This window comes from Ursus arctos, unplaced genomic scaffold, assembly GCF_023065955.2.
Source record: "Ursus arctos isolate Adak ecotype North America unplaced genomic scaffold, UrsArc2.0 scaffold_25, whole genome shotgun sequence".
Taxonomy (NCBI): Eukaryota; Metazoa; Chordata; class Mammalia; order Carnivora; family Ursidae; genus Ursus; species Ursus arctos.
The window spans coordinates 4,315,335-4,341,498 of record NW_026622930.1 but is presented as its reverse complement, the minus strand read 5'-3'; the positions used below and the strand labels follow the sequence as shown (position 1 = coordinate 4,341,498).

Below are 26,164 nucleotides of genomic sequence, written 5' to 3'. Positions count from 1 at the left end.
TGTAGCCCAGTGACAAATATGGAATTGATTATATTGATTAATAGGGGTTGATTATATTGATTAATGCATTTATGTAAACCATTATAATTAATGAGAGTGATACATGGATGTCAGAATGATCCTAGGGAAAGATTAGAGATATCAAGGCTCTTGTTACGTTGTCATGAATAGTAGCATCTTAAAATTATTTTAGTGAATTAATGAATTAGTCAATAAACAATGTGGCACTGAGTAGAGAAAAAAAGGGACAGTATTGGATCAATGATGACCACTGGTGGCGTATGAGTCATATACGATGAATACGTGTCTGAAACTCTGAGGTCCAACAGAAAAGCAGTCTAATGCACTGCCTCGTGTGAACTGATCCTGTAGACAGATACCACAAATATAGAAGGATCCTGTTTTGGGTTCATGTTCATGCATTCTCTATTTTTATAATTGGATCAATGAGATGGTCAACAAATAATATATAAATAAAGATTAAGGTCATAAAGCATTGTCCAGTTATCAAAATGCGTAGCGAGACAAGAAATACTGTTAATGTGTATTGACAACACACTCCTGTCCATTAGGAAATAAACGATACAGACAAAGGTGTTGCCTCTTCGGCGAAGGACGGCGTAGGCGGTGTTAAATAGTAAGAGGCAATGTTCATATTGTGTGTCAGTAGCAAGATCATTATTGTTCATTTATTAGGAGACATTAAATAAACAGTTCCCCCCATTGCAAGTTCTCTAAGTGACTGACTAGATGAGAGGTGGGGTGCAAGGGCCAATTGAGATAAGGTATAAAGCTTCTTGTTTTCGTCTGCTCTACTCTGTTCTCTGCAGAATGGACACACTCACGCCAATTTAAGCATTCTTCCATGATCACAAGTTCTATGGCTGCATCTATGTGTTGGAGAATAGAGATCAATGTGAGTAATAGTCAATGCTCTTGTCTCAGTTGAGTAGTCAGTTTAAGGGTATTCACTGTATTGTTAAAAAATGTGAAATATAATCAGTGAATGCCGACCGTGGCCCCCAAATGAACTAACATGAAGCATTGTGTTTATTAATCCATATACAAAACATTGAGGTCAGTTAATGAAAGAAGTGAATTGATGGGGGAAATGATTCTACGGACAGATGTTACACATTAGTCACTGCCAACCATGCACTAATGGTAAAGTAAGAGGTTAAAATGAGCATGTTGGCCAATCTATACATTCTACACTGAGGTCAGTTAGCAAAGTAGATCTAGACTGTTTGCCTGTAGAAAATGATTTTATGTACATATGTTAGGGATATTAAAGTCACTTTTCAAAACCTTGTGGGCATTTTTTATTATTAGTGAATTAATGAATTAATCTTTAAACAAAATTATGGTTCAATGAAGAAAAAGAGGATGAAATCTGGACCAATACCGATGACTAGTAGCCTAAGAGGCAAGGATGAATACGACTTATCTACAACTTTGGCATCCAACACAAAAAGAAACCTAGTCTATTGCTTCTGTTACAGATGGTCCTACAAGCAGTTGTTAGAGCTATCCCAGAATTTTATTCTTTGGCTTTTGAGTTTCACAAGTATTGATTGCTTATTAAAAATTAAGCGATGTAATAATAACTAAAAATATGTGTGAGTAAATGAAGGAAAAATAGGGCCAAACGTGGAATAACTATAGCATATGTAGTGAAATGAACATCCTCACGAATTCATTTCTAAGAAATGAAAGTCCATTAAAAATATATTAAGGTGTTTATACCTCATTAGAAGGGATGTAGGGACAGATGTATGTGGTTGTCGATATTCATGTTCTGTGCTGCCTCTGGGATGCAGGTGTTTTTGTTTTTGTTTCTTTTCAGTTGAGAAATTGGGGAAAAGTTTATATCATGTAATCAACTAACTGTATTAAAGAGGGTCAAGCCTGTAGCTGTGACAAAATTGAGTCATGTAACAAGTTATGACCAATCCAGTTTGCTTCACTGTGCTCTATTGGTAATCATTCCACAATGTATGCGTAAATCAAAAGTCAAATATACAACTACATTTATCAATAATTTGTCAGTAACGTTGGGAAGAAGTATATAGTCCTTTGTCATTTATGATAGTGAGCAACTGGGCACCGTTTTTATTAATTAGTGTTATGATCTTGATTTTGTACAACAGTATGCATTTTATCATTGTAAGTTAATAAATAAGGTAACAAGTGAATACAGTAAAAGGGGTCAAAGCTCGTGGCCAGTGACGAGCACACGGTGATGCATGATCCAGCAGTTCTACTCAGGTTTTGTCCCTCCTAAGACACAAATCTCAGCTCTCTGCAGGTCGAGTCAGGAGAACCGCACAGGTGGATACACAGCAGCGTTTCTATTCTGGGTTTCTGGGAGGTTGTTTTCATTCTTTTAAAAAAGTGACTGGTTGTCAACTTTTTATGAGTTAAAGATTGAATGAACGAATATTAAAGCTACTGATAAATATTTAGGGGCATAAATAAAATCAAGGAAGACCAAATATGGGTCTATGATGGAGCTGTATGGCAAGGTTTATGAAGTAACCAATTTCAGTACAGCTTTTCTTGTAAAGGTTTGAGGATTTTCATTCACTCTCTTAAGTATCTAATTTTTCATCTTAGGTTGGCACCACATTTATGATCTAAGTTGTTAAATCAATGAAACAACTCAGAGAGAGATGTAAGTTGCACTCTTTGGATGGGGAGTGGATAGTGGGCTCATGGTTATACTTACATCTTTAAAGATTGTACAAGTTAAATGAAAAATTATGGAGGTTCCTCAAAAGATTAAAAATACAACTACTCTATGATCCAGCAATTGTACTACTAGGTGTTTACCCAAAGGACACAGAAATGCTGATTCAAAGAGGCACATGCACCCTGATGTTTACAGCAGCATATCTGCACTAGCCGAAATATGGAGAGAGATGAAATGTCCATTGACTGGTGTCTGGATAAAGAAGTTGTGGTATATATATATATATATATATATATAATGGAATATTACTCAGCCATCAAAAAGAATGAAATCTTGCCATTTGCAGTGACATGGACAGGGCTTGAGTGTATAACGCTAAGCAAAATAAGTCAGTCAGAGAAAGACAAATACCATAGGATTTCTCTCATATTGGAATTTAAGAAATGAAACAGGTGAACGTAGGGGAAGAAAAGGAGAGAGGCAAACCATAAAACAGGCTCTTAACTCTGGAAGACAAACTGAGGGTTGCTAGCTGGAAAGTGGGTGGGGAAATGGGCTAAATAGGGGATGGGTATTAAGGAGGGCACTTGGGATGAGCGTTGGGTGTTATATGTGATGAATCAGTAAATTCTACTCCTGAAAGTAATACTACACTATATGCTAACTAACTGGAATTTAAATAAAAACTTGAAAAAAAAAAGAGCCAAGCAAGGACCCATGATGTGAATGGAGTGCATTCTGAATGTGTCTTGTGATTAATTCATTTCTTCATTACTGAAATTCATCTCAAAAGGTAATTTCGTATATTATGTCTGCAGGAACAAGGCTATAGCCAGACTTCAGTAATGTGCAAGAATCTAATTATGTGGTTTAAGTGGCTTCTGGGAATTTAGTACATTATTATAAGAGACTAAATTAAAAAATCAGTAGATGATAGATAAGCAGATAGATGATAGATAAGTAGATAGATGATAGATAAATGATGGTAGGTAGATAGATAAAGAGAGTAATTAATGCTGGATTAATTAAGAAAAAACTGTGAGGTTGAAATTTTTGTTTATACGATTAGGAAACCTTGCAGTGTATTAAGAAATCAGTGGGTTAAAGGTGTTACCGCTCGGGGTAGCTGACTGTAGAGCAGTGGTTCTCAAACTTGAGTGAGCACCACCATCCCCTGAAAGCTGGTTAACCTGTAGATTGCTGGCCCCATCCTCAGCATTTCTTTGATTATATTTAATACTTTTTAAAAAGTTTTTATTTCCATCCCAGTTAGTTAGCATACAGGTGTTTCCGGTGTACAATCCAGTGACTCAACACTTGCGTGTAACACCCAGCACTCATCACAAGCACACTCCTCGTCCCCGTCACCTGTTTCCCCCCTCCGACCCGCCTCCACTAGCTGAGATGATGTTAAAAATAGGTCAGGTCCGTGTCATTCATTTTTATAGCTCTTTAAATTTCTATTTCAGCTTTTCCTTAGACATTCCTTAACTCATAAAGATGTAAACTCCCTTTATTACGAGGAAGCAGCACATGGGAGATGTAGGTGGTAGTCAGTGGTTTAGTTCTGATGCAGGTGGTGACTCTATAGAAAAAGAATATACAGATTAGCTGGAAAAGGACAAACTGTGGACCAGGGATGTGAATGGAATGCATTCTGAACCATATTTTATGATCAAAACACCTGTGGCCTATGGAGGTCCATTACAAAAAGGGGTTTAAGCGTCTGTATCTGTGGGACTGAGCCTGTGGATTTCAGTAATACTCAAGGGTCATGTTCTTAGGCTTTGGTGCTTCATGGATTTTGATTTTATTATTGTAATGAATAAAGGAGAGAAACAAATATGTCAGTGCCTAAAGATGAAAAGGGTGAAGCATATCCAGCTATGAATATATGTGGTGAGGCGAGAATTACTATTAATGTAACTTGGGACAAGTGGAATTGATTAATAAATGGATCAGGGGTTTACATTTTGGGACAGGATGATACAGATGGTGATATGTAATATGTGTGCTTGCTTTTTGGGGGGGCTTTATTTAAAATCATGTTAGTTAAGATACAGTGTATTATTAATTTCAGTGTAGAATTTAGTGATTCATCTGTTGCATGTAACACCCAGTGCTCATTACATCAAAGCGCCCTCCTTAATGTTCATCACCCAGTTACTCCAACCCCCTACCCACCTCCCCTCCAGTAACCCTCAGTTTATTCTCCATAGTTAAGGGAGATGGCGTATGAGCCATGGACAATGGAAAATAAGTATCTAAAACTCTGAGATCCAACGCAATACATAATTAGTCCAATCCTTCTTTTGGAAATGATCTTATGGGCAGATGTCAGAAATATGTAAAGGTCACGCTCTCATTTTGGCTTTATAGATTTAAATTTATTACCATTAATGGATCAATGTTAGAACCATTAAAGAAATGTAAATAAACAGAAAATGAAGCACTGGCCAATTATGAACATTCGTTGTGAGGCAGGACATATTATTAATAAAAAAAACACCAGTGCCCATTAAGAAATAAAGGGATCAAGTATGTTACTTCTTTTTTTTTTTTTTTTAAAGATTTTATTTATTTATTCGACAGAGATAGAGACAGCGAGAGAAGGAACACAAGCAGGGGGAGTGGGAGAGGAAGAAGCAGGCTCATAGCGGAAGAGCCTGATGTGGGACTCGATCCCGGAACGCCGGGATCACGCCCTGAGCCGAAGGCAGACGCTTAACCGCTGTGCCACCCAGGCGCCCCCAAGTATGTTACTTCTTTGGCTAAGAATTATGTCAACATAGGTAATTAAAAGTCAATTATTTTAAAATTCTGAATCAGTTCCAAGTTCAAGTTTCTTCCCTTTGTAGGAAAGAAAAATAATGAAAAATTAACACGTATGCAAAACATTCAGTAAATGACATGTGGAAAGGCATGGTAAATGTAGATAAGGGCTTAATTTTCTTTATCCCCTGCTCTGCCCTGTACTCCTCAGAATGGACGCAGTTGAGCTGATGGAAGCATCTTCCATGGTCATGAGTTCTGTGCCTGCCTTTAGGCATTAGGCGCATAGAGACCAATGTGAGTAATAGTCAGAGTTCTCGGGTTGAGTTGGGCGGTTTTCTTAAGAATATTCACTGTATCATTAGTGTGAATTAATAAAGAACTTAGAAGTGAACAAAGGGAAAGAGGACCAGTCCTGGACCGATGATGATGACTGGTGGCGTATGAGTCATGGATGATGATGAATGACATGTGTCTGAAACTCTGAGGTCCGACCAAACACTACAGGGCAACCTCTTCATTTGAGAGGATGCTGTAGGCAGAAGTCAGGAATACAGACAGATCTGGTTTTTGGTCTCTGTGTTTGTTCGTGCATTTTCATCTGCGATTATAATTGGAGCATTGAAATAGTCACTAAACAAATATATATATATATATATAAATATAAGTAAAGAAAGAGGAATATGGGAAAGCATGCTCTAATTATAAAAATACGTGGTAAGGCAAGAAATAGTATTAATAAATTTGAAAAGCGTGTGAAGTCTGAAGACGTGTAAATGGGTATATGACTTAAATCTTTGGCTGAGGATGATAGAGACAAAATAAATGATAGTCGATGTTCATTTTCTGGGCTGGGGACAAGGTCTAAGTTGTTCATTTTCTTAAGAGAAAATGAAATAAATATAGTATACGCCTGATTAATGATTGCCTGAATCACTGAAAAGGGAATTGCAGAAGCAAGGATCCATGACGATGAGGTCGCAGTTTGTTACCGTCCTCTCTGCTCTCGGCTCCTCAGAACGGGCACACTCAAGCTCCTTAAAGCAGCTGCACATGTTGGAGCTCTGTGGTTGCGTCTTTGTCTTAGGAGCCTAGAGAACGATGTGAGTAATGGTCAGTGTTCTTATCTTGGATGGAATGTTTTGTTTTGTTTTAATGACTCTATTATTAAAAAGTGTTTGCTATAATTAAGAAGCCCAAACATACCAATATCAAACATCGTTGTGAGCCAGTATGATGTTAGTCCATATGTGAAACACTGAGTTCAGTTAATGACAGCGTTTGTCTTCAGTGGCAATAATTGTATGGATAGATGTTAGGGATAGTCAAGGGTTTTGTGATTTTTTTTTTGGTAACTTATGTTTATTTCTGTATTAGGCAATTAATCAATAAACAGGTGCAGATGACAGTAGAAAAAAGAGCCAGTCCTGGACCAGTGGTGGCGACTGATGGCATAGGAATTGTGTGGTGAATACTATGTGTCTGGAACTCTGAGGTCCACCGCAAAACCAATCCATTCCATGTTGTTGAAATGGTGCTATGCAGACGTCAGGATATACAAGGATCTTCTTTTTGGTCTTGGTTTTTATTCATTTTCATTCTACAACTATAATTGGATCAGTGAAAATAGCAATAAACGTATTACAAATGCATGATGGGAGTAAATCATTGTCCAGTTGTAAAAACATATGGTACGAAGTACAATTAATATATATTGCAACCACTGACAGTTAATGAAAATAAATGATACAAGCATGTGTCCCTTTTGCTGAGTATGACATAGGCAGTAATGAGTAGTCATTGTTTATTCTTTGTCAATGGCCATATTGATGTGATTTGGTCCCTTAAGAGAAAATAAAATAGACATGATCACAACTTACTAATTTCCTAGATGGCTGAATAAATAAAGGTGGAATTATGGGCCAGTGGAGAGAATGTCTCAATCTTTTTGTTGTTGTTGTTCTTCTTCCACTTCTGTACTCCACAGAATGGACGTATTCCAGTGGATTTAAGATCTTCCATGGTCAGGAGCTCTCTGGTTTTCGGAGCATGAAGACCAGTGTGAGTAATAGTCAATGTTCTTCTTGGCTCAATTATTGTTTTAAAAAACATTTTCAATGTATTATTATAAATTTATATATACATATCATATAAATCATATATATATATAAATCGTATAGAAATGAATGAAATTTTGCCATCTGGAATGACATGGGTGGAGCTAGAGGGTATTATGCTGAGTGACATAAGTCAGTCAGAGAAAGACCGACACCGTATGATTTCACTCATAAGTGGAATTTAAGAAAAAAAACAAAGGGGAAAGAGAGAGAGGGGCAAACCAAGAAACAGACTCTTAACTCCAGAGAACAAACTGATGATAACTGATGGGGAGTTGGTGGGGGTGAGGGGCTATTACCAGGTGATGGGCATTAAGGAGCGCACCTGTGATGAGCACTGGGTATTGTGTGCAAGTGCTGAATCACGATATTGTACACCTGAAACTAAAATAACCTAGTATGTTAACTAACCGGAACTGAAGTAAAAACTTAAAAAAGTATTAAATATAATCAAAAAAGATGAGATATGCCAGTGTTAAGTATCAGATTAATATGAAGCACTGTGTTGATTAATGCATATATAAAACACTAAGCTGAGTCAATGAAAGAGATTTGGTCTCAGTGGAAATGATTGTGTATAAGGATGTTAGAGATACTAAAGAATCTTACTTTTGTTTTTTTCGTGTGATTTATGTGTATTTCTTTATTAATGAATTAAATGGTGAACAAATGTAGGTGGTCATGGAGAAAGAAAGCCAGTCCTGGACCACCAGTGATGATGGGTGGGATATGAGTCATATATGATAGACACATTTTCTGGAGCTCTGAGGTCAAATGCAAATGGAATCTGGTCCACTCTCCTTTAGGAAGGGAACCTATGGATGGATGTCAGGAATATATAAGGATTTAGTTCTTGGCCTTTGAGTTCATGAAGCTTTAAAATATTATTATAAATGTATCAATGGAGGAATAAGTAAACATGGAGAGATGAAGCTTTGTTCATGAGCAAAATGAAATACATACTAAGGAAAATGTATATTAGTGTAAAGGAATGGATAAAAAAAGGACCACGTGGATTTCATATTTGACTAAGGGTGATTTAGACAGTGATAGGTGATAGTTATTGCTCTCAGTCAGGTATCAATTTGAAGTTTATTTTAGTAAGGGAAAAATAAATAAATATTACCAAAAATTAATAAATGCCCAAATGACTATCCAAACGAGTGGTGGAAAATACAGAGAAAATGACTCAATCTTCTACCATATTGTCTACTTGTATCGTATTTTATCAGATCTTCAGAGTGCACACACTGGTTTTTAGCATCCCCGGTGATTAAAATCGTTGTTATCTTTGTGTTAGAAAAGAGACAGAGGCAGGTAATTGTCAAAGGCCTTACTTTGTTTTGGGTGATTTGTTTAAGAGCATTCATGGTATCATTTAAAAGTAATAAATACAATAAAAAGTTAACTGTGGCCTGATGAGAAATATGATATGAAATATTAATGTTGATTCACCGATAATGTGCAACATTGAGGTCAACTAATGAAAGATGTAATCTATGTGGTACATGATTCTGCAGATAGAAGTTAGGCTTCTTCAGGGGTCTTTGTGATTTTATGAATCATTTATTGATTTTTATTATCAATGAAATCACAATTTAATTGTTACAAATGTAGAAACGATTGAAGAAAAGGAGGCCCAAACACAGACCAATGATGAGAACTGGCGGCATAGGAATCCTATGGGGTTGAGTGCTGCACGTCCGTAATTCGGAGTCCACACAAAACAAAATCTAGCCTATTTTCTGTTGTAAATGACACCAGGGGTCAATGTAGAAACAGGCAAAGCTCATATTCTTAGTTTGGGTTCATATACTTAGATTTATTATTATGAAGGACTCAGAATTCAAAGCATTAAAAATGTAAAAATCCCAGATAAATAGGGTGAAGCATTGTCCAGCTGGGAATGTATGTGGCGACATATAAAAAATGAGCAAAAATGCTTATTAAGCAATAAACAGAATAAGCGTTTTTGCCTGTTTGCTTAAGAATTATGGAGGCGCTGATAAGTAAGAGCTGTTATTATTGTTATTAATCAGTCTCAAGTTTAAGCTTTCCTTTAGATAAGGGAAAAAGTACCACATTATGAAAAATTAACGTGGGCTAAATGAATAAATGAAATGCAGTAAAGAAGGATCAGTGGAGATTGGATCTGAAATTTTCTGTTGTCTGCTCTACTCTGTACTCCTTAGAATGGACCTGTCAAGCAGATTTAAGGATTCTTCTTTGGTCACAAAATCTCGGGTTACATTCACGTGATAGGAACATGGAGACCGTGTGAGTAATAGTCGAAGTTTTGGTCTTAGTTTCAGTACTTTGTTTAACAGTATTCAGTGCATTATTGAAAACTGTGGAGTATAATCAGTGGAATCCAAATAGCCCACTGACTGATAAGGGATTAATATGAAGCATTATATTGATTAATGCACATAATATGAATTGATAATAATTAATGAAGGTGATAAAGACATGAGAATGAGTCTAAATAGATATTTGGGATTTCTAGACTCTTTGTTTCTGTGAATAATCATTTTTAAAATTATAAACTGAATTATGAATTGATCAATAAATAATGTAGAAACAAAAGGTGAAAAAGAGGGAGTATAATGGATCAATGATGACCACTGGTGGCGTATGAGTCATGTACGATGAATACGTGTCTGGAACTCTGAGGTCCAACACAGCTGGAATCTACTCCGTTGTCCCTCTTTGATGTGGTCTAGACGCAAAGGTCAGAAATATATAAAGACTATGGTTTTGGTCATTATGTTCATGAATTTTCTTCCTATTTTTATAATTGGATCAGTGAAATTACTAATACACAAATGTGTAAATGAATTTAAATGGAGAAGATGAAGCCTTGTCCAACTATGAAAATAGGTGGTTAGGCAAAAATTACTATAATATAGTAATATATTAATTATATTGAAAAGACTGATATCCATTAGGAAAGAGATGGTATAAGGGTGTTGTCTCTGTGGCTAAGTTGATTGTATAGACCGTATTAAGTATAGTGTTCAGATTCTTTGGAAGGGGCAAGATGGATATTATTTGTTTAGTTAATAGAAAAGAAACTATACATTATCCCAAGTCAATAGCTACCTAAATGACTGACTGAATGAAAGGTGGAGTACAGGGATGAATGAAATATGATCTCGATCTTTTATCCCCTGCTCTGTCTGATACTCCTTAGAATGGTCACCCTTGGCTGATTGAAGCAATCCACCATAGTCAAGAGCTCTGTGGTTGCATCTATGTGTGAAGAGCATGGAGCACAATATGAGTAATAGTCAAAATTCTTTTCTTAGTTTTGTGGTTTTACAAAAAGGTTTTCACTGCATTATTAAAAAATTGTGAAGTATGGAGTGCTGGGTGTTATACACAAACAATGAATCATGGAACCCTATATCAAAAACTAATAATGTACTGTATGGTGACTAACATAACATAATAAGATTTAAAAAATTATGAAATATAATTTATGATTGCCAGCCATGGCCAAATAATTAGAATCAGATTAATATGAAGCATTGTGTTAATTAACCTATATAGGAAACGTTGAGGTCAATTAATGAATGATATATATTGTCAGTGGAAATTATCTGTAGACAAATGTTAGAGATGTTCAGGGATTTGTTTTGAGTTTTTGTGACCCCTAAAAATATTTTATTATTATTAGTGTATTGATGAATTAATTAAAACATGTAGATGTGATTGAAGATAATGAGGGAAATATCCGGATAAATGATGACAAGTGGTGGCATATGGGTCCTGGATGATGAACACCACGGGTCTGGAACTGAGGGGTCCAACACAAAAGAAATCTAGTCCTTTCTCCCATTTGAAGTGATCCTCTAGAGAGAGGTCAGGTCTAGATCCTCTAGAGAGAGGACCGCGCACTTGGTCTGTGTGTACACGAATGTTGTAAAGTATTGTAATAAGAAATAAATAGTAGTATAAATATATAAATGAATAAATACAAAGAGGGTAGAGCATTGTTCATTGCTATAGTATATAATAAGTAAAATGATATTACTATGAATCAGAATGGAAAATAAAAGATTCACGTGTATATGTCTGAGGAAGAATGATGTGGAGAGTAAGTAGTAGTTACTGAGTCAGTTACAACTTCGACATTTGATTTATTAAGGGGAAAATTACAATAACTGCATAAATGCCAAAATGACTGCAAGTGAATAGTGGGGTATATGAATCAATGGAGAGAATATCTCAATATTTTTATCATCTTGTCTGCTTGTTACTCTTCAGAACGGATGCTTGAGCTGATTTCAGCTTCTTTTTTTTTTTTTTAAAGATTTTATTTATTTATGTGACAGAGAGACAGCCAGCGAGAGAGGGAACACAACAGGGGCAGTGGGAGAGGAAGAAGCAGGCTCCCAGCGGAGGAGCCCGATGTGGGACTTGATCCTGGAACATCGGGATCACGCCCTGAACCAAAGGCAGACGCTTAACGACCGCACTACCCAGGTGCCCCTGATTTCAGCTTCTGCCATGATCAAGGTTGTGATCCTCCCTTTGAGTATGGAAAGACACGAAGGCGAATAATGGTCAAGATAAATGTCTTGAAATGGGACATATGTTTAAGGGTAATCATTGTATCACTAAGAAAAATCAGTAAAAAATTAAACGTGTTCTCATGATAAATGTGATAAGAAACATTATGTTGATTAATCTGTAATGTTCAGGTTGGAGGTGATGCAGTCCATTTGGATAATGATTCTGTAAACTGATGTTAGGGGTATTCAAGGATCTTATTTTAGGCTTCCTGTGAACCATGTCTTATTTTTATAATTATCAATGAGTTAATGATTTAATTGATACAGAAGTAGAACTAAGAAGAGACTGAGTCCTGGACCCGTGATGATAACCAGTGGCATGGGAGTCATGGACGATGAAATTATGTGTCTGAAACTCTGAGGTCCAACACAGAACGTAATTTGGTCTGCTCCTTCTGTTGAAATTGATTCTACAGAGAGCTGTCAGGAATAAGATCATATTCCTGAATTGTTTCATAGATACAGACTTGTTAGTGGATCAATGATAGAATGATCAAGCAAATAAAAATAAATAAGAATAGGGTGAGGAATCGTCCAAATAGCAACCCAAGTAGCAAGGCAGAGTATACTATTGCTAAGAATTGAAAGCGCTGTGATGCCGTTAAGAAATAAGTGGATCAGGGGCGCCTGGGTGACGCAGTCGTTAAGCGTCTGCCTTCGGCTCAGGGCGCGATCCCGGCGTTATGGGATCGAGCCCCACATCAGGCTCTTCCGATCGGAGCCTGCTTCTTCCTCTCCCACTCCCCCTGCTTGTGTTCCCTCTCTCGCTGGCTGTCTCTATCTCTGTCGAATAAATAAACAAAATCTTAAAAAAAAAAAAAAAAAGAAAAAGAAATAAGTGGATCAGGGGCGCCTGCGTGGCACAGCGGTTAAGCGTCTGCCTTCGGCTCAGGGCATGATCCCGGCGTTATGGGAGCGAGCCCCACATCAGGCTCCTCCGATCGGAGCCTGCTTCTTCCTCTCCCACTCCCCCTGCTTGTGTTCCCTCTCTCGCTGGCTGTCTCTATCTCTGTCGAATAAATAAACAAAATCTTAAAAAAAAAAAAAAAAGAAAAAGAAATAAGTGGATCAGGGGCGCCTGCGTGGCACAGCGGTTAAGCGTCTGCCTTCGGCTCAGGGCATGATCCCGGCGTTATGGGAGCGAGCCCCACATCAGGCTCCTCCGATCGGAGCCTGCTTCTTCCTCTCCCACTCCCCCTGCTGTGTTCCCTCTCTCGCTGGCTGTCTCTCTGTCACATAAATAAATAAAATCTTAAAAAAAAAGAAAAAAAAAAAGAAAAAGTGGATCAGTGGGTCATCTCTTTGACCCTGGTTCTGTAGGCATGCCTGAGTACGAATCACTGTAATTGTTCTTCCTCAGACCAAAGATTGGATTTTTATAGGATGACAATACATATATAAAGAAACAGTAATAAATACCTAAATACTGGGTAAATGAAATGCAGAAAGCAAGGATCAATACGGATTAGGTTTCAATTTTTTTTTAATCATCTGCTCTGTTCTCTACTCCTCAGGATGAACTCACTGGAGATGATTCAGCCGCTTCCATGGGCACACGTTCTGTGGTTGCCTCTAAAATAGGAGGATGGAGATTAATGTGAGTAACAGTTGAAGTTCTCTTCTCAGTTTAAGTGGATTTTTTAAAGGTTATTCACTGTGTTATTAAAATGTGTAAAATAGAACTAAAGAAGGCAGCTGGATCTCAGTGTTGAATATGGAATGCATGAAACACATTGATTAATGCAAGTATGAAAGCTGAGGATGATAATGAGAGTTATATTGATATGAGATTAGTTCTGAGTATGGATTTGAGACTTACAGTCTCTTTTTATTTGAATTGTACTACTTAAAAATTATTAGTGAATTAATGATTTGATCAATAAACAAATAGAAATCTATGTAGAAAAAGAAGGACGATATTGGATCGATGATGACCACTGGTGGCGTATGAGTCGTGTACGATGAATACGTGTCTGGAACTCTGAGGTCCGATATAAAATTGGTCTGGTCCATTCCCAGTGTTTGGGGGCATCCTAGAGACAGATATCAGGAATAAATGAAGGGTTTGCTGTTGGTCTTGGTGTTCATGCATTTTTATTTTACTATTACAATTGGATAAATGTGAGAATCTATAAATAAAAACATAAAGAAAGATGAATAGAGTAAAGCATTGTCCAGTTATCAAATTATGTGGTGAGGCACAAACACTATTAAACTACTATGGAAACCCTGAAGTTCAGTTAGAAATGAATCATATTGGACCATTACCTCTCAGGGTAAGAATGATGTAGACAGGGTAAGTTACAGACAATGTTCATATTCTGGCTCAGTGACAAGACTGAAGTTGTTTTCTTAACAGACTAAATAAATACGCCAAATTAATGATTGCCTAGAGAGCTCTGTGAATGTTGAAGCTGGGATCAATGGAGAGAATGTCTCAACCATTTTTATCACCTGCTTTGCTTTGTCTTCCTTAGAAGAGACACTGGACCTGATTTAAAGATTCTTCCTTTATCCTGACCTCTAAGGTTGCATCTGTTTTAGGAGCCTGGAGACCAGTGTAAGCTTAATGACATTTCTTCTCTTGATTTGGTTTTTTTTGTCTAAGGGTATTTACTATAGCAATCCAGTATTTGAAATACAATCAAAGAGGGCAGTCTTTATCCTATTGGTAAATGAGATTTATAGGAAGCATGATACGGATTAATGCATGTATGAAAAACTGATAAAAGAGATATTGTGATGTAAAAATGGATCTAGAAGCATATTAGGGATATCAAGACCTTATTGGGATTTGTAAATAATGGAATTTATATATAATTAGTGAATTAATAAATTAGTCAATGAACAATATCGAAATGAATGAAGAGAAAGCCGTCTTTTCTGGATCAGTGATGATAACTGCCGGCGTATGAATCACGGATGATGAGTAACACGTGTCTGAAACTCTGAGGTCCAACACAAAAGCGATATGTGCCTTCTCTTCATGCATTTCCATTTTTTAATATAATTGAACCATGAAAGAATCAGTAGACAAAACTATGGATCAGTTGAGAGAAAGTCTCAATCTTTTTATCACTTTTTGTGTTTGGTACTTTTCAGAATAGAAGCTCGAGATTTCCACCTGTATTGTGATCAGGGTCACCATATTTCCCTTCTATAAGAAAGAGACCAGCGTGAGTAATGGTCAAAGTTCGTTTCTTGGTTTGGGTCATTTGTTTAAGGGCTTTCATGGTATTATTAAAATGTAATAGGGACACCTGGGTGGCTCAGTCGGTTAAGCGTCTGCCTTTGGCTGAGGTCATGATCTCGGGGTCCTGGGATTGAGCCCCGGGTCGGGCTCCCTGCTCAGTGGAGAGCCTGCTTCTCTCTCTCCCTCTGCTGCTTCCCCTGCTTGCGTGCTCGTTTACACGCACGCTCTCTCTCCCTCTCTGTCAAATAAATAAAATCTTTTAAAAAAACCTACTAAATATAAGAAGAAATTAACTATGGCTCAGAGATAAATATGATATGAAACATTATATTGATTGATAATATGTAACATTGATATTTATTAGTGAAAGAGATATGATCTATTTTGGCAATGATTCTAAAGGAAGAGGTTAGGGATATTCAAGTATCATGTACTTCAGTTTTTGTTAATCCTGTATTGATTATATTATTACCAATGAAGGTATGATTTAACTGATACAAATATACGAACAAATATATGGGTGAATAAACTAACCTCTAAAGGAACCAACCAGTGGTGATGACTGGTGGGGGATGAGTCATGGACAGTGGACAGTGGACAGTATGTGTCTGGAACCCTGAGGTGCAATACAGTGAGTATCCTATTTTCTCTATTTGACCCTCTGGATAGATGTTAGGAATGTATACAGATTATGTTCTTATTTTGGATGAATTATTCATTTATTTATTTACTTATTTTTAGAAGGGAGGGGCAGAGGAAGAGGGAGAATGCTAAGCAGGCTCCATGCCCAGCGCAGAGCCTGACGCAGGGCTCGATCCCATGACCCTGAGATCATGACCTGAGCCAAAATCGAAAGATTTGGGCACTTAACAGATTGAGCCACCCAGGCGTTCCTTGGTTGAATATATTTATATTTGTTATTACTAATGGACCATGGATAGAACCATTAAAGGATATTTAAACAATAGATTAAGAAGAAAAGGTGAATTATTATCTAACTATGAACATAAGATGGTGAGGCCAGAAATATGAATAAAATTTGTAAACCCTGATGCCCTTCATGAAATATATGTTAAAAGGGTGTCCCTTCTTTGGCCAAGGATTATATATACATGAGTAATTAAGAGTCAGTTTCATTATTCTGGGTCAATGTCAAGTTCGAAGTTTTCCTTTTAAGAGAAAAAGCTCTACATTATGAAAAATTTATGAATTCCTCAATGAGTGAGTAAATGCAATATGGAAGGCAAGAATCAATAGGGATAAACATTTTATCATTTTTTCTGTCATTGACTATGGTTTGTACTGCGCAGAAGGGACACATTCGAGCTAACCGAGCACTCTGCTATGGTGGCGAGCTCTCTTGTAGCGTCTGTGTGACAGAAGCATGGAGACCAGTGTGAGTTAATGGTCAGATTTCTTGTCCTTTTTCAGTGATTTTTTTCCAGCATATTCGGTGCATTATTCAGAAATTCCATGTAGAATCACAGAAGGCTAACTGTAGCTCTGTGATAAATAGTGAATTTTAGAAAACATTATATTGATTAATGCAGGTATGGAAAGTGAGGGTAATTAATGAAGGAAACTGATGTGAGAATAAGTTTATATTCAGTATAAGGACAGAAAGACTCATTTCAGTTTTTTGTGAATAATAGGGTTTTAAATTATTAGTAAACCAATGATTTAATAAATATACAAAGAGAATATAACGTAGAACGAGGGACAGTATTGGATCGATGATGACCACTGGTGGCGTATGAGTCATATACGATGAAAACGTGGAACTCTGAGGTCCAACAGAAAATTAATCTAGTACATTCTCATTATTTGAAGACATCAATAAATAGATGTCAGGAATATAGTAAGATGTTGCTTTTGATCCTAGTGTTCTTGCATGTAAATGTATCATTACAATTGGATAAATAAGAGATTCTATAAATAAATAGATAAATAAAAATGATGAAGGGAGTGAAGCATTGTCTAATTATAAAAAGATGTGATCAGGCAATAATTAAGACTTAATTTATTTATTAATGTATTATTATTGATTAATAATTAGTACTATTAATATACCATGAAAACCCCGAAGTTCAACTAGAAGCAAGTTGTACATAACTGTTACTATACAGTGAAGGATGATAGAGACAGGGTAAGTTACAGATAATGCCCATCGTCTGGGTCAGTGGTAAATTTGACGTTTGTTTGCTTAAGGGAAAAAAGACACATACACCAAATTAATGATGGCCCAAATGACTGACTACATGGGAGGGGAAAGGCGAAGACCAATGGAAAGAAGGTCTCAACCTTTCTTATCATTTGCTCCTCAGAACAGACAGACACACAACACCTGAGTTAAGGATTCTTCCCTGATCGCGAGCTCCAGGGTCGCATCTCTGTTTTAGGAGTTGGAAGACCAATGTGAGTAATAACCAAAATTCTTGACTTGGTTTGGGTGGTGGCGTGTCTAAAGGTATTCACTGCAGTAATAAAAAAGATGAAATCGACTCAGATGGTCAGCTGTGTCCTAGTGACAAATATGGGGTTAAAATGAAGTATTATATTGATTAAAGCATTTATGAAAAACTGATAAATATAAATATGGCAGAGATATAATAATGTGGGAGTGGTTCCAGACATATACTAGTTCAGTCAAGGCCCTTTGAGTTTTTGTGAATCATACAGTTTTAAAATTGTAATTAGTGAATTAATGAAATAATAAACAATGTAGAAATGAATGGAGAGAAGGCAGTGTTTTCTGGATCAGTGATGATAACTGCCAGCGTATGAATCACGAATGATGAATGATACGTGTCTGGAACTCTGAGGTCCAACACAAAAGAAATGTGGTCTTTCTCTTCATGCATTTCCATTCTTGATTATAATCGGATCAGTGAAACATCAATAAGGAAATGTATTTTTAAAAAGTGAATCGTAGAAACATTGTCCAATTTTAAAAATATGTGGGGAGGCAAGAAGTACAATTAATATAATTTGAAAACACTGAAGTCCAAAGAGAAATAAATGGTACAGGACTCTCCCCTCTCTGGCTCGGATGATATAGACAGGACAAATTACAGACAATGTTGGTGAAGTATGAAGTGGTTCGTTTTTATAAAAGATAGTGAAATTAATGTTCTCCAGTAACAATTTCTTAAATGCCTGACTAAATGAAAGATGTAAAGCAAGGGTCAACGGAAGAAGGTCTCATTTTTTTCTCATGTTCTCTGTCTGGCACTCTTAAAACAGATGCTGTAGCTCATTTCAGCTTCTGCCCTGATCACGGTTATTATGTTGCCTGCATTTTAGGAGAGCAAAGCCAGGTGAGTAGTAATGAGAGGTTCTGTCTGGGTTGGGTCATTTTTTTTAAGGGTATTCACAGTATTATTGAAAATTAATAAATATAATCAAAAAGTAAATTATGGCCCGATGATAAATATGATATGAAACATATTGATTAATTGATACTATGTAACACTGAGATTGATTGATGAGAGAGATATAATCTGTGTTGGCGATTACTCTATAGGTAGAAGTTAGGAATATTCAGGTTGTTGATTCAAGTTTTTGTTACGTATTAATCAATGAATTAATGATTGAATTGGTACAAATATAGAAAGGAATGAAGAAAAAGTGGGTCTTTAATGTACCCGTGATGATGACTGGTGGAAGATGAGTTATGCATGATGAACACTGTTTATCTAGAACGCTGAGGTCCAATTCAATATATAGTCTTTCTCACTGCTTATTTGATCCGATGGACAGACGTTCAGAAAGCACAAAGATTATGGTTTAACTGGGTTGACAGATTTAGGTTTGTTACTACAAGTGGATCAAGGGTAGAACCATTGAAGAATATGAATAGCGGATGAATACAGAAGCGTGAAGCATTGTCCAACTATGAAGACCTGTATTTAGGCAAGAAATAGTAATACAGATTGCAAACCCTGACACCCGTTAAGAATTAAATGGCTCAAGAGTGTCACTTGTTCAGCCAACGGGCATTTAGACATGAACAATTTAGAGTCAATTTCATTGTTCTGGGTCAATTTTAATTTTGAGAAGTTTTGTTACTATTGTTGTTAAAAGAAAAAAAATCAATGTTATGAAATATTCATAGGTATCTAAATGACTGTGTAAGTGAAATGTGGAAAGAAAGAATAAGTGGAAATAAAAGTTTTTATTTTACTTTTGTTTATCATCGACTGTGCTTTTCATTTCTCGAAATGGACACATTTGAGCTGAATTAAGAAATACTCCATGGTGGCGAGCTCTGTGGTTGCATCTCTGTGTTGGAAGCCCAGAGAACAATGTGAGCAGCATCCAGTTTCTTGTCTTGGTTTCAGTGATTATCTCATTCAGCATAGTGAGTCCTGTGTAGTATCATCACAGAAGGCCAACAATAGCTCAGTGACAAATACTGAATTTTATGAAACATTATATTGATTAACACATACATGAATAACAGCATAATTTTAAAGGAGATACATTGATGTGAGAATGATTCTATTTACAGATTTAGGATACCATGACTTTTCTTGGGCTTTTGTGAATGATAGGGTTTTAATATTATCCATGGTGATTTAATGAATTATTCAATAGACAATGTAGAACTGAATGAAGGAAAAGAGGGACAATAATGGATCGATGATGACCACTGGTGGCGTATGAGTCGGATACGATGAATACGTGTCTGGAACTCTGAGGTCCAACAGAAATGGAATCTGGTTTATTGTCCTGTTAGAGGTGATTGTATAGACAGATACCAAGACTATACAAGGATCTTGGTTTTGGTCTTTATGTTTATGCATTTTCCTTCAATTTTTATAATTGGATCAATGAAACAATCAATAAACAAACATACAAATAAATAAAGATGAAAACAGTGACATCTTGTCCAATTATAAAAATATGTGGTTAGGCAAGGAATAGTATTAGTGTATATTTAAAATGCTGATGTCTATAAGGAACATATGGTACAGGACTTGTTCTTTGAGGGTGATATAATGGCTGATAAGTAATAGTCAATGTTCATATTCTTTATTAGTGGCTAGACTGATATTGTTCGTTTACTTAGGAGAAAATAAAATACGCATTATTGCAATTCACTGCTTAATAGTTGACTAAATTAAAAGTGGGGTGCAAGGATGAGTGAGCATAATATCTCAATCCTTTTTTCATCTTGCTCTACTCTGTACTCTTCAGAATGGACACACGTGAGCTGATTTAACATCTATCATGATCCTGAGTTCTCTGGTTGCCTCTATAATAAGAGGACGGGGATTAATGTAAGTAACAGTTGAAATTATTTTCTTGGTTTATGTGTTGTTTTTTAAGTTAATTCACTGTATTATTAAAAACTACAATATATAATGAAAAGAGGCACTGTATTTCAGTGATAAATATGGGATGTATAAACCATTATGATGATTAATCCATGCATACACTGAGGATAATTAATTAAAGAGATATATTGATGTGAAAATTGTCTAAGTAGAAATAGAGACATATAAGTTCATCCTCAGTTTTTGTGAATTACAGCATTTAAAATTATTAGTGAATTAATGATTTACTCAATAAACAATTAGAAATGAATGAAGAAAAAGAGGGATAATATTGGATCAGTAATGATCACTGGTGGTGTATGAGTCATATATGATGGATACATGTCTGGAACTCTGAGGTCCAACAGAATAGAAATCTAGTTTATTCCCATTGTTTGAAGAGATCCTGTGTGGACAGATCTCCAGAATATACAGGGTCTTGTTTTTGGTGTTAGTGTTCACGCATTTCCTTTTAATTTTTATAATTGGATCAATAAAATAATCAATAAACCTTAATAAAGAGGAACGTAATGAAGCATTGTCCAATTATAGAAATACGTGATTATGTAAGAAATACTATTACTTCTATGAAAACTCTGAAGTTTAATTAGCAGTAAGAGCTACCTGACTGTTAACATGTATGGCTAAGGATCCCATAGATAGCATAAGTCATAGACAATGTTCAAGTTCTGGGTCATTGGTAAATCTAAGTTGTTCATTTTCTTAAGAGAAAAAATATTTACACCAAATTAATAGTTGACCAACAATGGATTTAATGAAAGGTTAAAAGCAAAGACCAATAGAGAATGTCTTTACTATTTTTATGATACGCTCTGTTTTGTACTCCTCAGGATGGACAAATTAGACCTGCTTTAAGGATTCTCCCCCGATCAAGAGCCCTAGGGTTGTATTTTTGTATTGGGGAGACTGGAGACAAATGTGAGTAATAGTCAAGGTTCTTGTCTTGTTTCTGATATTTTGCTAAGGATAGTCATTGGATTAATACAAAATATGAATTGTAATTAAAGAAGGCCAACTGTAGCCTAGTGAAAAAAGTAGGATTTAAAATGAAGCATTACATTGATTAAAGCATTTATGAAAAGCAGGATAATTGATGAGAGATACGGTGATGTGTGGATGATTCTAGATACATATTATGGATAACACTTCTTTCTTCATGTTGTGTGAATCATATAGTTTTAAATGATAATTAGTGAATTAATGAATTAATCAATAAACAATGTAGAAATGAATGGAGAGAAGGCAGTGTTTTCTGGATCAATGATGATAACTGCCAGCGTATGAATCACGGATGATGAATGAATGATACGTGTCTGGAACTCTGAGGTCCAACACAAAAGAGGTGTGGTCTTTCTTTTCATGCATTTCCATTCTTGATTATAATCAGATCAATGAAATATCAATAAGGAAATGTGTAAAAAAATTAAATTGTAGAAACTTTGCCCAATTCTAAAAATATATGAGGCAGCAAGAAGTACTATTAATATAATTTGAAAACACTGAAGTCCAAAGAAAAATAAATGGTACATGACTATCCCCTTTTTGGCTCGGATGATATAGACAGGACAAATTATAGACAGTTTTTATATTTTGTGTCACTGGGAAGTTCAAAGTAGTTCATTTTTGTAAAACACAATGAAATAAATATTCTCCAGTAATGATTTCCTAAATGCCTGACTAAATGAAAGATTTAAAGCAAGGATCAGTGGAAGAATGTCTCTCTTTTTTTATCATCTGCTCTGCTCCATACTCCTTAGAATGGACACACTCCAGCTGATTGTGACATTCTTCCAAGGTCGTGAGCCCTCTGGTTGCATCTATGTTGGAGGAGCATGGAGACCACGTGAGTAAGACTCAAAGCCTTTGTCTTGGTTTATTGAGGACAATTCAGTGTATTTATTCAAAAGTATTAAATATAATCAAAGAAGGCAAAATATAACAATGTTTAATACCGCATTGATATGAAGCATTGTGTTTACTAATCCATAAATGCAACACTGAGGTCAGTTAAAGAAAGAGATTTAGCCTCTGTAATATTATAGAGACAGATGTTAGGCATGTTGAAAGATGATATTCTTTTTTTTTTTTAAAGATTTTATTTATTTATTTGAGAGAGAGAGAGTGAGAGAGAGACAGCCAGCGAGAGAGGAAACACAAGCAGGGGGAATGGGAGAGGAAGAAGCAGGCTTCCAGTGGAGCAGGGAGCCTGATGTGGGGCTTGATCCCAGGACTCTGGGACACGCCCTGAGCCGAAGGCAGGCGCTTAATGACTGAGCCACCCAGGCGCCCCAAAAGATGATATTCTTATATTTTAATTTATGTGTATTTTTTGATTAATTAATTAATAAATAAATGTTTATGAGAATGGAAAGAAAGAGGGTCAGTCTTAGACCAGTGATGACAACTGGTGGCAAATGAGTCATATATGATGAATGCTATGTGTCTGGAACTCAGATCTGATAAAAAAGTAATCCAGTCTGTTTCTCCTGTGTTTAGGGAGCCTATATACAGATGTCAGTAATAAATAAGAATTTTGGGGGCGCCTGGGTGGCTCAGTCGTTAAGCGTCTGCCTTCGGCTCAGGGCGTGATCCCAGAGTCCTGGGATCGAGCCCCACATCAGGCTCCTCCACTGGGAGCCTGCTTCTTCCTCTCCCATTCCCCCTGCCTGTGTTCTCTCTCTCGCTGGCTGTCTCTATCTCTGTCAAATAAATAAATAAAATCTTAAAAAAAATAAATAAGAATTTTGTTGTTGATCTTTGTGTTCATGAATTTTAGTAATTAATTTATAAACCTATTAATGGTACGATAAATAAATGCATAAATGAATTAACATAAGGAGGTTGAAGTATTATTTTTTGGTAAATAGATAGCAAGGTGAAAGTATTTATATACATTAGAATGGATATAAAAGGATCAAGTGTATTACCTCCTTGACTTAGGTTGATATAAACAATGAAATTCTGTAGTCAGTTATTTATTGTCTGATTTAGTTTCAAGTTTGAAATTTATTTTTAAGGTAAGAATAAATATATCCATCATGTTAATAAATGCTTAAATGATTATATAAATGAATGGTGGACTCCATGGGTCAGTGGAGAGAAAGTCTCAACCTTTTCATCCCCTTCTCTGTTCTGTCCTCTTCAAAATAGGTGCTTGAGCTGATTTTGTCTTCTGTTGGGATCAGGATTGTCACATTCCTGTGACACTTGTGATATTCCTTTTGTGTTAGGAAACAGAAAAGACAGTAATAGTCAAAAATTTTGTTTTGGTTTGGGTCTTTTGTTTGTGTTCATGGTATTATTAAAAAGTAATTAGTTTGATAAAAAGGTTCACTATGGCTAACTGATAAATATGATATAAAACATTATATTCCTTAATTTATTACATAACATTGAGTTTGATTAATGAGAGAAATATAACCTATGTTGGCAATGATTCTGTATTCGATGTTGAGGGCATTCAAGATCTTATTCTTCAGTTTTTGTGAATTACACTAATTTTAATATTTTCAATGAATTAATGATTTAATCAATACAAGTATAGTAAGGAATTAAGAGAAAGTGGGCCTCTAATGGACTAGTGATGACGACAGGGGATGGAGGAGTCATGGGTGATGAGCAGTGTGCGTCTGGGTATCTGAGGTCCAACATACTAATCGTCTGTTCCTTCTGTTCTGTTTGATCCTGTACGTGGATGTTAGGAATATACGAAGATCATATTCTTATTGTGAGTTTATGGATTTGGGTTTGTTATTATTAGTGGATCAATGATAGAACCATTCAAGAAATAGGTGTAATAGGTAAGGAAGAGAGGGAGAAGGATTATCCAACTATGAACTATGAATATATGGTGAGGAAAGATGTAATAAAATTGAAAATATTTATATTCATTAAGAAATAAGTAGAGGAAGGGTGTTACCTCCTTAGCTAAGAGTTATACAGACAAATAAGACTTTCTGAGTCAGTGTCAAGTTTGAGGTAGTTCCTTTTATTAAGAGAAAAATATATTCATGTCATGAAATAAGTGAGTAAATGAAATATGAAAAGCAAGGATCAGTGGAGATAAGGTCTTAATTTTCTTTATCATTGACTATGCTTTGTACTTCTCTGAACAGACACACTACGCTGACTGAGCATTGTTTTATGGTGGTGAGCTCCATGATGGCCACTGTATGTAAGAAGCCCACAGACCGATGTGAGTAATAGTCAAGTTCTTGTCTTGGCTTCAGCTATGTTTGTTTTAAAGATATTTGGTGTATTTTTAAAAGTGCCATATAGAGTCAAAGGCAGCTCACTGTAGCCTAGTGAAAACCATTGAATTCCTATGAAACATTATATTGATTATTACATGCATGAAATTTAAGATGATTTTTTCACATTTTCTTTATTTTTTTATGTTTTGGTTTTTAAAATTATATCACAGATGAAATTTAAGATAATTAATAAAAAAGATATATTGATGTGAGAATGATTCTGTATACAGATTAGGGGTATCGTGACTCTTGTGTTATTCTGAATAATAGGGTTTTAAATTATTGTTAGTGAATCAATGAGTTAGTCAATAAACAATGTAGAACTGAATGAAGGAAAAGAGGGACAATATTGGATCAGTGATGACCACTGATGGCGTATGGGTCGTGTCCACACACAAAAATGTAGCCTATTCCTATCATTTGATGGGATCTTATACACAGATGTCAGGAATATATGAGGGTCTTGTTTTTAGTCGTGTTCATGCACTTTTATTCTATTATTATATGTGGATAATTGATTTATAAATCTATAATCTATAATCTTGTTTTTGGTCTTTTATGTTGATATATTCTATTTTTTAAATTGGATCAGTAAAGTAATAAGTATGAAGTGGGTGAAATATAGTCCAATTACAAATATATGTGGTTACAAGAGATACTGTTAATATATTTTGAAAACAAGGATCTATTAGGAAATATATGGTATAATGGTGTTATTCTTTGAGTAACCATCCGTGTTTATGCTGGCAGCTACCAGATTGATACTGCTTATTTTCTTGAGAAAGAAAATATACGTTATCCCAATTCATTCTTATTAATGAATGAAAGGTGGAATGCAGGGACCAATGGTCATGAGGTCTCAATTTGTTAATCATCTGCCCTGTCTTGTACTCCTCAGAATGGTCACCCTCGGCTGATATAGACATTCCACCATAGTCACGAGCTCTGTGGTTGCATCCATGTATTAAAAACACAGAGAACAATGTGGGTAATAGTCAAAATTCTTTCCTTGATTTTGTGGGTTTTTTTTAATAATAATTTTTTATTATGTTATGTTAGTCACCGTACAGTACATCCTTCGTTTTTGGTGTAATGTTCCATGATTCATTATTTGTGTCTAACACCCAGTGTTCCATGTAATAGGTGCCCTCCTTAATACCCATCACCGGCCTATCTGATTTTGTGGTCTTTTAAAAAAAGATTGTAGCTGCATGATTAATA

At 35.8% G+C, this 26,164-nt stretch overlaps 1 long non-coding RNA gene, 15 other non-coding genes and 4 pseudogenes across 17 annotated transcripts in view; all 20 read left to right on the top strand.

Annotated features, from left to right (window-relative positions):
• The window catches only part of LOC113267261 (uncharacterized), a 129,240-nt gene that overhangs the window by 77,011 nt on the left and 26,065 nt on the right, over positions 1-26,164 (top strand). For both annotated transcript variants that reach the window (XR_008961464.1, XR_008961465.1), the window contains 19 exons: positions 831-916; positions 2,617-2,674; positions 5,285-5,446; positions 5,676-5,761; positions 6,409-6,567; positions 6,842-7,525; positions 9,774-9,858; positions 13,673-13,755; positions 14,636-14,718; positions 15,261-15,334; positions 16,662-16,747; positions 17,676-17,766; positions 18,595-18,668; positions 19,587-19,657; positions 20,551-20,633; positions 21,521-21,608; positions 22,448-22,533; positions 24,806-24,885; positions 25,842-25,927. This is a non-coding gene — a long non-coding RNA (uncharacterized LOC113267261). The remainder of the gene's footprint in view (positions 1-830; positions 917-2,616; positions 2,675-5,284; positions 5,447-5,675; positions 5,762-6,408; positions 6,568-6,841; positions 7,526-9,773; positions 9,859-13,672; positions 13,756-14,635; positions 14,719-15,260; positions 15,335-16,661; positions 16,748-17,675; positions 17,767-18,594; positions 18,669-19,586; positions 19,658-20,550; positions 20,634-21,520; positions 21,609-22,447; positions 22,534-24,805; positions 24,886-25,841; positions 25,928-26,164) is intronic.
• On the top strand, positions 255-326 carry LOC113267453 (small nucleolar RNA SNORD113/SNORD114 family). Its single transcript, XR_003320797.1, has one exon. It is a non-coding gene; the product is annotated as a small nucleolar RNA SNORD113/SNORD114 family (small nucleolar RNA).
• LOC113267473 (small nucleolar RNA SNORD113/SNORD114 family) lies at positions 5,881-5,958 on the top strand. Its single transcript, XR_003320816.1, has one exon. It is a non-coding gene; the product is annotated as a small nucleolar RNA SNORD113/SNORD114 family (small nucleolar RNA).
• On the top strand, positions 6,893-6,965 carry LOC113267489 (small nucleolar RNA SNORD113/SNORD114 family). The gene has a single exon (XR_003320830.1). It is a non-coding gene; the product is annotated as a small nucleolar RNA SNORD113/SNORD114 family (small nucleolar RNA).
• Positions 8,284-8,356, top strand: LOC113267425 (small nucleolar RNA SNORD113/SNORD114 family). The gene has a single exon (XR_003320780.1). It is a non-coding gene; the product is annotated as a small nucleolar RNA SNORD113/SNORD114 family (small nucleolar RNA).
• Positions 10,189-10,260, top strand: LOC113267451 (small nucleolar RNA SNORD113/SNORD114 family). Its single transcript, XR_003320795.1, has one exon. It is a non-coding gene; the product is annotated as a small nucleolar RNA SNORD113/SNORD114 family (small nucleolar RNA).
• Positions 11,319-11,393, top strand: LOC113267492 (small nucleolar RNA SNORD113/SNORD114 family). Its single transcript, XR_003320833.1, has one exon. It is a non-coding gene; the product is annotated as a small nucleolar RNA SNORD113/SNORD114 family (small nucleolar RNA).
• LOC113267481 (small nucleolar RNA SNORD113/SNORD114 family) lies at positions 12,453-12,526 on the top strand. Its single transcript, XR_003320823.1, has one exon. It is a non-coding gene; the product is annotated as a small nucleolar RNA SNORD113/SNORD114 family (small nucleolar RNA).
• On the top strand, positions 14,079-14,150 carry LOC113267463 (small nucleolar RNA SNORD113/SNORD114 family). Its single transcript, XR_003320807.1, has one exon. It is a non-coding gene; the product is annotated as a small nucleolar RNA SNORD113/SNORD114 family (small nucleolar RNA).
• Positions 15,043-15,117, top strand: LOC113267474 (small nucleolar RNA SNORD113/SNORD114 family). Its single transcript, XR_003320817.1, has one exon. It is a non-coding gene; the product is annotated as a small nucleolar RNA SNORD113/SNORD114 family (small nucleolar RNA).
• On the top strand, positions 15,897-15,978 carry LOC113267432 (small nucleolar RNA SNORD113/SNORD114 family; annotated as a pseudogene).
• Positions 17,078-17,145, top strand: LOC113267478 (small nucleolar RNA SNORD113/SNORD114 family; annotated as a pseudogene).
• LOC113267475 (small nucleolar RNA SNORD113/SNORD114 family) lies at positions 18,105-18,179 on the top strand. The gene has a single exon (XR_003320818.1). It is a non-coding gene; the product is annotated as a small nucleolar RNA SNORD113/SNORD114 family (small nucleolar RNA).
• Positions 18,991-19,065, top strand: LOC113267491 (small nucleolar RNA SNORD113/SNORD114 family). The gene has a single exon (XR_003320832.1). It is a non-coding gene; the product is annotated as a small nucleolar RNA SNORD113/SNORD114 family (small nucleolar RNA).
• On the top strand, positions 19,986-20,057 carry LOC113267465 (small nucleolar RNA SNORD113/SNORD114 family). The gene has a single exon (XR_003320808.1). It is a non-coding gene; the product is annotated as a small nucleolar RNA SNORD113/SNORD114 family (small nucleolar RNA).
• Positions 20,963-21,034, top strand: LOC113267469 (small nucleolar RNA SNORD113/SNORD114 family). Its single transcript, XR_003320813.1, has one exon. It is a non-coding gene; the product is annotated as a small nucleolar RNA SNORD113/SNORD114 family (small nucleolar RNA).
• Positions 21,944-22,022, top strand: LOC113267479 (small nucleolar RNA SNORD113/SNORD114 family; annotated as a pseudogene).
• Positions 23,078-23,150, top strand: LOC113267483 (small nucleolar RNA SNORD113/SNORD114 family). The gene has a single exon (XR_003320824.1). It is a non-coding gene; the product is annotated as a small nucleolar RNA SNORD113/SNORD114 family (small nucleolar RNA).
• LOC113267422 (small nucleolar RNA SNORD113/SNORD114 family) lies at positions 24,264-24,338 on the top strand. Its single transcript, XR_003320777.1, has one exon. It is a non-coding gene; the product is annotated as a small nucleolar RNA SNORD113/SNORD114 family (small nucleolar RNA).
• Positions 25,294-25,335, top strand: LOC113267433 (small nucleolar RNA SNORD113/SNORD114 family; annotated as a pseudogene).